Raw genomic sequence first — 14,060 nt, 5'->3', positions numbered from 1 at the left:
GCAAGGAACATGAGGGTCAGAGTGGACTTTTCCAAGATAACACAAAAATGTTATCGAATGGCAGGTCTGGAATTTGGTGGATTCTCTGTTGTTCCATAGCTGATTGCTGAAACCATGAGCTCAACTGAGCAGCATGCACATAGGGGAGAGAGGTGTCATAGATAGAAGACACGGCCTTATACCTGAACAACTTGCAGACTGGTGGAGAGAGATAATACAGAAAAACTTGCAAAAGCCAGAAACTGTGTAAAGCAGAAAACTGTCAGAGGAGGAAAATTCAAATATTTTCCACTAAAACAAGAGATAGAAAAGTTGTAAGACTGTACCCTGTCAAAGGCAGAAAGTTTGTGAGACCCACAAAAGCAAGGCAGTCCTGTCAAGTTCCAGCTCTCACAGGTTTCACTGTATATCTTTCAAATACAAGGCAAGTGGAGGACAAGTAAGCCCATCCATAATGGAACATGCCATAGGGCATGGCGCAGGAAGTCAGGGAGGAGGGCTCAGATGCTGCCCAGGGTTCAGACAAAGCCATGCGGAAGCACAAAGCTCTAAGCTCAGGAGAACATGGTGGTTTCATAGCTGGTTCCCGGTTAGTCTGGTGTAGGTAGGTAGATCAATAACCAAAAAACCAAACCCACTGTCATCAAGTCGATTCTGACTCATAGCGACCCTGTAGGACAGAGTAGAACTGCCCAATAGAGTTTCCAAGGAGCGCCTGGTGGATTCGAACTACTGACCTCTTGGTTAGCAGCCATAGCACTTAACCGTTACGTCACCAGGGTTTCCACCAACTCAAGACTCGGCTCAAATATCACATTCTTTGTGAACCTTTTCCTGTCCTTATCCCCCACCTCCATAGAACTCACCATTTCCTTCTTTGTGGCTTGTCACATTCTACTGTAGCAATGAAACACTTTATTGGACTTATTTGTTTCTATGTATCAAATTGTCTACAGCCATACCACCCTGAATGCACCTGATCTTGTCTGATTTTGGAAGCTAAGCAGGGTGGGGCCTGGTTAGTACTTGGAGGGGAGACTGCCTGGGAATACCGGGTGCTATAGGCTTTTGGAGCCTTGATTGTACAGAGGTTAAGTGGTTGCTAACCAAAACGGTCAATGGTTCAAATCTACCAGCCACTTCTTGGAAACCCTAGGGGGCAGTCCTACTCTGTCCTATAGAGTCGCTATGAGAGAATTGATTTGATGGCAATGGGTTTGGTTTGGTATTGGAATAAAAACCAAAAAAGCCAAACTCGTTGCCTTCAAGTCAATTCTGATTCATAATGACCCTAAAGGACAGAGTAGAATTGCCCATAGGGTTTGCAAGCAGTGGCTGGTGGATTCGAACTCTCCACCTTTTGGTTAGCAGCCAAACACTTAACTTCTGCACCACCAGGGCCCTAATCAATACCATTAATAAAAATTTAACTGGTTGACAACAAACCGGGGGGAACATACAAGAGGCACAGATTAGTATTCTTACTATATAGGATTCACTCATAACCAGTAAGTAAAGAAGCCTCAATTGAAAAAACTGGCAAATTATATGAATAGCATAATTTCCAAAGAAGAAATACAAATGGTTAATCGTTGTTAGTTGTCTTTGAGTCGATTCTGACTCATGGTGACCCCATGTGTGGAGAGAGTAGAACAACTCCATAGAGTTTTCAGGGCTCTGCGAACTTTCAGAAGTATATTGCCAGCTGTGTCTTCCAAGGCACTTAACGATTTGCATCACTCGTGGAAAACTATTCAAATTCACTAAATATTTTAAAGGTAAATTAAAATTTTTAATTGGCAAAAGGAAGTTTTTTTTTTTTCTTCATCTTATATTTGGATAGTAAATATATTTACATAGTCCCAAAATTCGGATAGTAAATATATTTACAAAGAATACAGTGAGTAGTCTTCCTCCCATCCCTGTCTCCAACCCATCTAGGCCCCATCACACCCCAAATAGGCAATCACTATTATGAATGTCGCTATGAGTCGGAATTGACTCAAAGGCAGCGGGTTATTATGAATGTCTCCTGTATACTTCCAGGGTTTATTTTTATTTTTATTTTTTTTTTATATATACAAGCAAATACCAATATGCATTATTATTTATTATTTTCCTCCTTATTAAATAAAATACAACATACTACAGATACTCTTTCATCCCTTGCTTTTTCCTCTTAACTATATATGTTATAGAACTTTTCATATGGGCGTACTAAAAGCTTCCTCCCTATTTATTACTAGTTTTTCATGGCATGGATATACAATAATTTATTTAGATGGTTTCAAATCTTCGATTCTTACAGACAGTATGGCAGTGAACAACCTTGAGCATATGCCATTTCTTAATTGTGCCAGGATAACTGTAAATTCCCAGAAGTGGAATTACTGGGACCAAGGACATATGCATTTTAATTCTAAAAGAGGTTGCCAAATTGCCCTCCACAAGTGTTTTATCAATTTATACACCCTCCCAAAGTGTATGAGCACGCCTGCTTCTCTACAGCCTTGCTAACAGAGTATGTTAGCAAACTTTTGGGATTTACCAAATGGATAGGTGAAAAGCGGTATCTCAGGGTAGCTTCAATTTGTATTTCTCTTCTTATAAGTAAATCTGAGCCAGGTATATTTCCTTTTCTAAGAAATACGTTCAGATTATTCAAATTGCCCCCATTTTTTTCTTTAAACAATAATATCTAGAAAGTATAACAACACAAAAATTCAGACACAAATGCACTGTGAAGGAGTAAAAATCGACACAAACTTTCTTAAGGGTCATTTGGCAACATATATCAAAACCTTTAAAAATGCAAATATTTTTTGACCCAGGAAGTCCATTTGCAGATATGCATTCTAAAGAAATATCGTAGATGTAGAAAGATGTGTATGTGAAGGGATGTTCATTAAAGAATTGTTTATAATGTCAAAAAACTAGAATCTGCCGCTCTTTGGGGTCTTTTGGGTGCTCACCTATATTCTCTGTGCACCTTTCTCGTGCTTCTTTCTTAGACTGGCTTTTCTGATGCCTGCCAATGCCAATCGCTATTCATAGCTTCAAAATGGCTGTCCCCACATGGCAGCCTCAATACTTAAGACAATCTACATGAGGGCCAGTGTTGCCAAGTAAATAAACCAGCCTCTCTGAATCCTTGTCCCAAACTCCTGTAGCATTCCAATAGCATTTGCTGATGTTCAAAGCATAAATACTCCCACCATGGCTGATTTCAAGCTACCAAAGTGATGTCAACTGACTTGGAAAAAAAACAGTTGCCATGGAGCCGATTTCAACTCATGGTGACCCCGTGCGTTACACAGTAGACTTGAGCTCCATTGGGTTTTGTTGGCTATAATCTTTATAGAAGCAGATTGCCAGGCCTTTCTTCTGTGACACCACTGGGTGGGTTCAAACACCCCTGGGTAGGTTTGCAAAGCCAACCTTTTAGTTGGTAGCCAAGTGCAAACTATTTGCATTACCCGGAGACCAACTTGCAAAAGTCCTGAAATTTTAACAATTGGCTCTTTTGAGCTGGTAAGCATTATCTCTAGCACACCACTGGGAGAGAGATTAAGGAGTGTTCTGGTTGTTGTTATTACGGGAAATTCTTTTTTAATAAGAGAAAATTCTAATTGAGGAGAGGATGTCAAAGAAGAGCAAGAGACGGAAGATAGGAGAGTATGGGTGAAAATTCTCAGGGCAAAGCCCTGAATGAGGCTGGAAGGGATAGAATCAAAGCTTAATCATCAATTAATTGTCTTGGAATGGCTTAGAGGTAAGGTTGAAGAGCATGAAGAGTTTGGAGGCAAAATGGAGTGGCATTGAGGAAGTGAAGTTCATGCCTGGGCTCCATTTTCCACAGATAAGATCATCTTCTGAGAGCCCAGGCCAGGAATGAGAGTGAGGGAGCACACAGGACCACAGGCAACAGTGGAAAGAAGGTACATGGTGGGAGCCACAAACTTGGACATGAGTACCAGTTCCACAGCTTACCAGCTGAGAGAGCTGGGGCAAGTTACTGAACCTCTCAGAGTCTTATTTCTTCATCGACAAAATTTAAGTAAAAATTCAACAAAACTTGGATAAAAAGGCCTACTTCGGAGGGCTCTGATCATGATTAAAGAGGTAAGTATATGACAGCGACTAAGTAATCATAATGGCAGCTGGTGTTTGTTGAGGACTTGACTATGGGCCAGGTACAAAGTAAGCATGTCCATGATCATCTGTTTTAATCCTCACGGTAACCCCATGAGGCAATTTCTATTACACCCCAATTTAAGAGGTGAGAAAACGGACCTCAGAGAGGTCAAGTAACTTTCCAGAGTGCAGAGAGCTAGTACTTAGTAGAGCCAGAATTTGAGGTTGTCGCTGATGCTTGGACATGGAAGCCATTGGAAGCGAGTCTTCACCTTTCCTTGAGGAGGGAGAGCAGGGTTTGGAAGAGCTAATGAGTGCCCCAGGAAAGACCTTCAACAAGAAACGAAGAAAAGAATCGATTGACAGTATTCACAGGTGAGATCAGAAATCACAAACTTGTCATGGTGCCAATCTGCAGAGTGCATAAGTGTTTGTCAGATTGAATGAGCCCACTAGCTTCTTTGCCGTGAGTCAGTTTTGACTGGGGGGGGGGCTTCGGGGACTAGGAGATCCTTGAGATTCTGGGGCGGGGACAGCCATGAAGTTGCGAGGACCCAGAGAGGCAAAGGCAGAACCTTCCATATTCCTTCACTAGAACTAGCCCTGCCTATATGGTTGGCTAGAAGGGCAAACAGAAGGATTACGTGGAAATTTAGCAAGTACATCCCAGAAGAGATTGCAACAATAGTCATGGTCCCCAAGTTAACGTAGCCAAAATGGACTTCCAAAGAACCAATGGTCTCAGTGCTTTTCCCCCTTATTCAGTTTGGAACGAACAAAGAAAGGCAATTCTTGGGTGCTCCCCTTGGCTGTCACCCAGCACCACAGACATAACAATGGTGGTTGGGTTTCAGACACCTGGTCCTGCTCATCTCCTAAGTCAACTGGAACCTCAGTAACCTGACCGGATTTGTTTGGCCACTCTACATGCTTCTCATAAGACTTGAAAGCAAGAGATCCAGAGTACAGAACCCACTGCCTAGACTTTGTGTTCCCTGGATGTCTCTGTTTCCACGTGACGAAAAGCAGGAAGGGGACTCAGAGAGCTGCCTGGTTTCTCTGCGGCTGCAGACGATGTGGGTTTCAGGTATCTGCTAAGCTGAGGCCAATGTTCTACCTAAGAGCAGCTGTAAGAAAAAATGCCAAGAGCCCACAGTCTTACCTCCTGGGAGCAAAACCCTTTCCCAACAAATCTTCCAGGGGGAGAGGGCTCAGGTGAGTGAGCTTCCCAGCCACAGGACAACATTGAGTGGTGGGAGTCCCCTCTCATCTCCTATAACAAAGAGATTCCAAGCAGGCCCGGCAGTTATGACTATGACAAACTGTCTCATATTTATTAATGAAAAAGTGATACTTCATCTTTCTAATGACAGAGAACTTGAAGGTGGCTTACAGTAATATATGCCTTTTTTAATACATGGCTCACCATCTCAGAGCCACAGTAGTATGAAGGATGGAGCAGCAGACAAAAGGTTAATAGAGCATCCGGCCTTTTTTAATTGAAAAAATGACTGAGGGACCCCACAGCAGCCCAAGTGGTAATGATATTACAGACTGTAAGTACCGTTCCAGAGACTTTCTATTCATCTGGGGGTAGAGCCACGAACATCAAACCATGTCACTAAACCTCAACGTGAACAGGAGTCGATTCCCAAGGAGGTTAATAAGCAACATGCGGTATTTTCCAAAAAGATATATATGTATTTTAAAATACACCCATCTCCTTTTTATTATTCTTAATTTACTACTACCTCTAAAAAATAGACACACCAAGTATCGACCCAATTTGAATCAAATCTTCTTTGTCAGTTTGTCTGACCCAAATTTCATCAGATTTTCAGCTAGACCAGTCCTCATTACAGGCAGGGAACGTTTTATTTGTTTATTTTTTCAATTAGGCAATTAAAAAAAAAATTTTTTAACTTTACAGAGCACTTTCTGAATCAGGCTAGAGTGAATGGAGCAGAGAATGTGTCATTTTTGACCAGCTAAGGAATATAAAAATGAGATAATGGGTTAAGAAGTGCTGTGAGCATGTAAATACATAAGCTTCTCCTTCAGCCTGATTTTTATATAACTGTGTTTGTTCCCATTACCATTTTCAAAATCCCATGGGGTAACGTGGAGTCTCAACATTTTAAGTCATGTGGTATGTAGGACCAAGTCATGAAAGAGTGAATGACTCAGCCAAATGTAAATAAGAGGACTCTGAGACTTGTACACCAATGTTCATTGCAACATTATTCACAATAGCCAAAAGGTGGAAACAATCCAAGTGTTCATCAACAGATGAATGTATAAACAAAACGTATGTATCAAAAAAATGGAATATTATTCAGCCCAAAGAGAAATGAAGTTCTGAGGCATGCTTATTGTTGTTAGGTGTCATTGAGTCAGCTCCAACTCATAGCAACCTTTTGTACAACAGAACTAAATGTTGCCCAGTCCTCTACCATCCTCACAATTGTTGGTGTGCTTGAGTCCATTGTTGTAGCCACTGTGTCAATCCATCTCAAGGCTATGACCTTTAGGAAGCAGATCACATGAGCCTAATTCAGAGAAGGACTTGGAGACATGACCAGACAGTGGGAGGGTTTACAGTGGAGCTGATGTTGGGGCACTAAAGGGAACTGTCACAAGATGTTCCCAACTCAGGAGAGGCCAGTCCCTCCACTCCACCACACCTCTGTACCACTCCTGGCTGACATCTTTACACAGGTGAAAAGAAATGGAGTAATTAAATAGATGCAACAAACGTTACGCATCTCCTGTATACCAGGCCAGGATAAGGTATCACTGCAGAGGAGGTATCAGGGCCAACAGAGGTCTTCCCAGCAAAGAGCTTACAATCCAGCAACTATTGGCAGAACCAATGTGACTCTTCCAAGTCTTTCTGAAGAAGCAGTTTTCTTCTAGCCTGAGGTATCAAAAACTTGTGTTCTCAGCTCACAGGCAAACAGAAACACTTCTAAGAGCAGCTCCTGCTCATTAGAAGCCAAGTGAGAATGCACAGACACTCATGATAATTCAAAGTTTGTCTGCTAAATACCAGTCTAGAAAGGTGACTTTGTCAAACGGCGTTGCTGGTTCTAAGAATGACATGCGGCATCTACTAATGATTGCTGCCAAGCATAGCCATGCACCAGGCTCCTTTGTAATGTTCCAGAAGGTTCCATAGGGTAGACAGCTGTTCTGTTGCTGCTCTACCTTTATTTAACAAAAACGATCGTGATTTTCAAAGTCAAATCAGTTTGCTTTTCTACTCTAAAAACAATTACAAGGTTTTTATGCTTCAGTCTTCTCAGACTTTGAGCATCTTCTGAAGATAAATGGGTGTAGAAGAAAGGCATTTCCGCTATCTGAGAAGTTGTTACTTCACTTCTTGTGTCCTTAAACCCTCCCATGTTCAGGAACACATACAGATGGGATTAGAAGGTCTGACCCCATCTGCATGGACATTTCTGGGCCGGTTGATGAGGGGTTAACTGGGGCTAATTTTAAATGCAGGAGCTGAAAACATTCTCCCTGGAGAACCAATGACAGCATCTTCGCTTCGGATTACCAAGAGATGATGGCTTCCAGCTCACTGTCAGTTGCTCCAGGGATCTCAGAGAAATGATATGTACATGGACTAAATAGAAAACATCAAAATAATAAATGAAACTAATAATGCAAAGAGGGTTGGGGGAAATAAGTGTTCCCTTCTGACATGAGCAGAGCTGAAAGCCTTGGGGAAAGAAGGCTAGAATATTAAATGAAAGATGTAAACTGTAAAAATTGGAAGTGTAAATTTTCCTTTGAAATAAGGGACAGCCAGCAGTCCTGTTCCCAGGGAACCAAGCTCCCAGGAGCTGGTTTCTCTTCCAGGTTCAATCTAAGAAGGGCAGCCTCCCTCTCTCTTCCCTAAAGACGCCAGGAAGGGGTGGATAGGCAGATTTGCAATGGCCTGACGTCCTTGTGTAGGGAGCCCTGGTGGCACACTGGTTAAGCGCTCAGTTGCCAAACGAAAGGTCGACAGTTTGAACTCACCAGCAGCTCCTCAGGAGAAGATGTGGCAGTCTGCTTCGTAAAGATTTACAGCCTTGAAAACCCTGTGCGGCAGTTCTACTCTGTCCTACAGGGTCACCATGAGTCAGAGTCAACTCAACGGCAGTGGATTAGGGTCTGATGTCCTTGTGAAATTAAATGTGCTGTTTCTGAGGGAGCGAGGGGCGGGTGAAGATGCAGTGTGAACAATTCCTTGTTAAACCTGTCATTTCTCTGCAGAGGACTCCTCACTACTGCCCCCTCTCCCCTGAGATGTCCAACCAAGGCAATAATGCCATGGTGGTCAAATGGGAAATCTTGACAAGGATGAACAGAAAACCCTAATGAGGCAAACCTGCTCAAATGTGATCGAAATGTATTTTCAAGTGAGTATGGGGCCACAGGATGGAAACATGAAGATGTTTAGTCTGTTTTCCTTTAGAAAGAAGGAGTCAGATGAGGGAGAGACAAAAAGAGAAAGGAAAAGAGGGAAGGAGGGAGATGGGGGGAGGGAGGATTCTCTTGTAAAGATGAGACTGTCCTTACTATTTCTTGCCTGTTGTTTTTATTGGGTGCTATAGGGTCGATTCCAACTCACTGCAGCCCCATATGACAGAGTAGAACTGCCCCACAGGGTTTTCTTGGCTGTAATCTTTACAGAACCAGATTGCCAGGTCTTTCTACCGCCTATGGGTGGGTGCAAGCTACCAAGATATTATGATCTTAGACATGATGCTGGCTTAATTTCAGTTGGTTGGTCATTTTCCATTCAAACTTCATTGGGAATACGCAGACATTCTCTAAGGCTGCAGCAGGCCAGAGAAGCTACATTTCATCAAATTCCATTGAACCAAACCCAGACTCACTCCTGCCCTTTCCTATTCTGAGCAGATGGAAAACGGAGGCCTCAGAGCTTCAAGGTCAATAGCACAGGCCAGTGGCTTAATCCCTCTGCCTGGCCCCTCAGAGCTCCATTCTTGCTCCGCCCACAGTGCAGAGGGTGAGACCAGGATTGTCAACACCCGGGGCATATGCATGGTCCCTCCACCCCAAAATAAGTAACAAGTAGCATGTGAGGGACAGATCTGGGGTCCTTTTGCTCATTTACTTGGTGCGTGGCCTTAATTTATCAATGTATTATTCTTTCGGTAAGCCATTTATTGAGCACCGAGTGTGTGCCAGGCATTGGGTCCACAACCAACAAAAACCAACCCATTTCTGTCAAGTCACTTCCAGCTCATAGCGACCCTATAGGACAGAGTAGAACTGCTCCATAGAGTTTCCAAGGAGTGCCTGGTGGATTTGAACTGCTGACCTTTGGTTAGTAGCCATAGCTCTTAACTACTGTGCCACCAAGGTTTCCAAAGTGAAACAAATGTGACTGGTGTCCTTGTGGAACTTTGTGAAGTGAACTTCAATCACACCCTGAACTCCTACGGCATGTGGGAGGAAATAGGATTCCTGCTCTCCAAAGGTCTCCCTCTAGTTGGAGAGATTGTGCCTGAGCACCACAAGTGAAGGAAAAATTCCAAGGCCATTCACCTCCATTTTACAGAAGAGAGAAGTATGGATTGAACAAGGTAGGTGATAGAAGCACGGCCAGAAACTTGGTCTTCCGGCTCTGAGTCCACTGCTCTGCGTGGCTGCTGAATGTGAGGAAGCACAACTTAAGTGCTTTCTCCAGTGGACGTTAGCCATTGTGGGTTTGGTGAGTCCACCTCTCAGTCCTCATGGCCAGAGTGCAGCTCAGCGAATCCTCCCTGATCAGCAGGTAGAGCCCTGAATCATTGTCACTGCACCTTTGCAGCATAAACCAGCTCACCCTGATGAGATCACTGAGGGTCCCTTGGAGAAGCTTCCTGAACAGTTGTGCTGTAAGGAAGAAAAGAAACAGCCTAGTGTCTCTTCCTGAATATGACCACTGTGTACCAGAAAGTGCCTTCAATCAATATTTATTGAATGACTGTTTCCAATCTCTGATGTCCTTGCCCTCAACATCACTGTACTTGTTTTTAACAGCAGAGAGCCATAGCGGCAGCCACTCTCTGGAAAGCACTGTTTAATTTCATAAAATCCCCACTCATTTCTTCCTCCAATATTTACTGCACACATACCCTTTGAAAGACACTAAGCTAGGTACTGTGGAGACCACAGATTTTTTTTTAATGTGCTTCTGTGAAGTAAGGGAATAGTATTGGTTAAGTGGTAGAATTCTCACTGACCATGTGGGAGACCCAGGTTCAATTTCTGGCCAATGCACTTCCCGTGCAGCCACCACCCATCTGTCAGTAGAGCCTTGCTTGTTGCTATGATGCTGAAGAGGCTTCAGCGGAGCTTCCAGGCTAAGATAGACTAGGAAGAGGCCTGGTAATCTACTTCCAAAAATCAGCCAGTGAAAATCGTATGGATTACAATAGTCTGATCTCCAACCAATCATGGGAATGGCACAGGACCAGGCAGCATTTCACTTGGTTATGCACGGGGACACCGTGAGTCAGGGGCTGACTTGACGGCAGCTAACAACAACAACCAGGAGGAATGGTGATGACAACAACTGAACTTCGGCATGCCAAGATTTTTAACTCTTGCTTTCCCCTCTCTGGGAGGTAAGCTGAATTATGCACCCCTCAAGGATATGAGTGTACAAGCGGGTCCTTAGCCAGTGGGTGAGGCTAGCCTAGCCACATGCCTGTGCAAGTCTCTTCTTGTTAGTGTCTATGTCAGCACTGTCCAAATTGGTAGCCACTGTCCACATGTGGCTATTTAAATTTAAATTAAATAAATTAAAATTATAAATTCAGTTCTTCAGTTGCAATGGCTACGTTTCAAATGCTCAAAACGATATGCAGCTACCGTCTTGGACAGCACAGAAGTGGAACATTCTCATCATTGTAGGTAGCTCTGTTGGGCAGCACTAGTCAATGTGGCAACTCAAGTGAAGGGGTAAAAGCACTGTTCTGTGAAAACAAAAATGGTTTCCATAAGAAACTAAGCGCTGTGCAGGCGATGAAAGTGAGAAGGAAGTAAAAAATTGTTCTTTAATTGAAAATAAACATTACATGGAAAAAATTATCTGTTGTGATGAAGGGAATTTGTGACTTGGGTCACTCCAAAGGTCTGGGGCACATCGCTTATGGATGTCACTGTGCAACCACTGGGCCATGCCAAGGGTGACAGGCGCTACAGAGAGGGCACACCCAGCTGCAATGTGCACACAGAGAGGGAGGCACTGGCTGGCTATGAGGACCAGGAAATTCTTCCTGGAGAAGTGCCGGCCGAGTTGGACTTGGAAGGTTCAGTGAGGTCCATATCTGCAAAGATGAGGGGCAAGCTCTGTAAGGGGAGCAAACTGTGGGAGACCTCCTTCCTGTGTCCCTAGATGCAAAGCCACAAGGGAGAGATGTCCAGAAACTACAAGAAGTGCATTTGAATTAAAAAAAAAAAAAGCTCACAATACAAATGAATTACACTGATATCTATATAAGTGTGATCCTTGAGGTTTTGTGTCCATTTGGCTGGGCCACTAGTCTCGGTGGTTTGGCAGTTATGATGTAGTTTGGCAGTGGTATAATGATGAGATCACCTCCATGATGAGATTTGATATAAGGGGATCACCTCCACGATGGCATCTGCTATGAGTAGCCAACCAGTAGAAAGGGAGTTTCCTTGGGAGTGTGGCCTGCATTCAATATAGGTGGGCTTTCTGGCAAGGCTTGTGGGCTTTTGCTCACACTGAATCTTGCAGCTGGCTCCTGTTCATCTGACCTCTGGTTCTTGGAACTTGAGCTAGCAGCTCACCTGCCATCTTGTCTGCCGTTCTTCGGATTCGTCAGTCTCTGCAGCCTATGAGCCAGAGCCCTGCTGTTTGACTTGCTGATCTTGGGTTCACCAGCCCCTGCAGCTATGTAAGTCAGGAGAAGCCTCCCGCTTGACCCACAGACTTGGGACATTCCAGCCTCTACAACCACATGAGCCATTTCCTTAATATAAATCTCTATGTATTTATTTACACTCTTTACTGGTTTTGCTTCTCTTGAGAATCCAGCCTAAGACAATAAAGCACATAAAGCAGCACGTAACAGTTAATAAAAATTCTTGGTGGGATCCATTTCCCAATGGCCAAAGTTTTCAGGAACTATTAACAGCCCTCAAGGAGCCCTGGTGGTGCAATGGTTAAGCACTCAGCTGCTAACCAAAAGGTTGGCAGTTCAAACTCACCCAGCAGCTCAAAGAGAGAAAGACCTGGTTATCTGCTCCTGTCAAGATTACAGTCTAGAAAACCCTATGGGGCAGTTCTACTCAGCACATGGTGTTGCTATGAGTCAAAATCAACTCGACAGCACCTAACAACAGCCCTCAGTTCTATTAGTTCTTTCTCAAACGCTGTAGGACTTAGAAAGTAGAACTCTGCTTCCCCAGTCCTGGTTTACCTGGAGAACTGACCTCACATTCTAGCTTCTCCAGACTAAGAGAATAATAACGTTTATCACAGCAGCCATTTACTGTGCATTTTACTGGAAGTCATGCACCATGCTAAACATCTTGCATTGCGAGTGAAATTCCTTTGATCGTCACTCTCCCTTTTGAAGCTCGAGTGCTTCCTCAAGATTCAGTGACCTATAGTGAGAACTCCAGGTGCCCCTTTCCTCCAGCCCTTCATTGTCCCTTGCTGTCCCCGGATTCTGGGGCCACCTGGATCCATGGCTCCTACCTGCCCTTCACCAGCATCCATGAGGAATCTGGCCTCACCAAGCATCTCCTGAATGTATTAGACTCCCAGGAAGATTCAGAGGAGAGGTCACCCGGAAGAACCTTGCACACCATTTCCCATTTTATATGCCCCTCCCTCCTCCTGCTTCCACCTCTGAGCTCTCTGTTCCCCACCTCCCGCCCCCAGTTCCCAGTTCCTCTTACTCTACTTGGCAGAGCAGCTTCTGCTTCTTCTGAAGCCTGATGTGGTCGATACCCGGGCTCTGGGGGCACACGCCCAAGTGGGCTAATCAAGGGATTCTTTCCACATCAGAGGCTCTCTCTCGTACCAGCTCAGAGTGAAATGGTCTCCATCTCAATTCATATTCAGGATCTCACGCCATCTTCTCAATAGCTTTATGTGGTATGCAAAATTATTGCCCTCATCTTGCAAATAAGGAAACTGAGGCTCAGAGCGGTGAAGTGGCACGATAAAGGTTATGCAGCGGGAAAGTAGAAGGACTGGTTTATACACACAGGTGTCTGGTTCCAAAGCCCTGACCCTGAATTCCGCCCCCCACCCACACACACATACACACACACTGCCTGAATTCACCCAGTCCCTTGTACCCCCCGCCTCAAGGGAACAGGGACAAACCCATCAAAATAAAGTGGGTTTGCAAAAGCTTTTTCCAAGCCCTTTAAAATGACTGGGAAAACAGAACCCTCTGGAAGACATGTAAAATGCAGCTTGGCAAGAATTCTAATGAGCCCATAGGCTCTGCTGTACACATCCGAACCGTATCTATTGCAGGCCAGCAATGAGGGATTTATTCTGTCCATGAATCGGAGAATAACTATTGTTATTATTTAGCATTGATTAATTGCTCCTCAGGCCCTCTTAGGCCTCTCCATACAGTTCTCAGCAAATCATTACACTTCCCAGGTTGCCCGGGCCCTGACATTCTGGGCAAAGGAGCTGCACGGTGAGCCCTTCAAGGACAAGCCAGATCTCAGAGTGGCCGGGCAAGAGGACCCTGAATGCGGTGGCCCAGTCCACAGCAAGAGGCTCCACTAGATTCATTCCTGGCCCTGGCCTGAAGCCCTCAAGGGGTCACGGCCGTGACCCAAGCAGAGGGGAAAAAAACCGCAGACCTCCATTTCCTACCAGAGAAAACCAAGCCGCTTTGGATGTCTTCCGTCATCACTGA

The 14,060-nt window shown here is 44.3% G+C and overlaps 1 pseudogene; it reads left to right on the top strand.

Moving 5' to 3' along the window:
- Window positions 1-948: 948 nt before the first annotated feature.
- Window positions 949-1,067, top strand: LOC111749645 (5S ribosomal RNA; annotated as a pseudogene).
- The last annotated feature ends 12,993 nt before the right edge of the window (window positions 1,068-14,060 follow it).

The sequence above is a fragment of the Loxodonta africana genome, chromosome 11 (assembly GCF_030014295.1).
Source record: "Loxodonta africana isolate mLoxAfr1 chromosome 11, mLoxAfr1.hap2, whole genome shotgun sequence".
Lineage (NCBI taxonomy): Eukaryota > Metazoa > Chordata > Mammalia > Proboscidea > Elephantidae > Loxodonta > Loxodonta africana.
The sequence above is the reverse complement of the archived record's forward strand: the minus strand, read 5'-3'. Positions and strand labels throughout refer to the sequence as shown.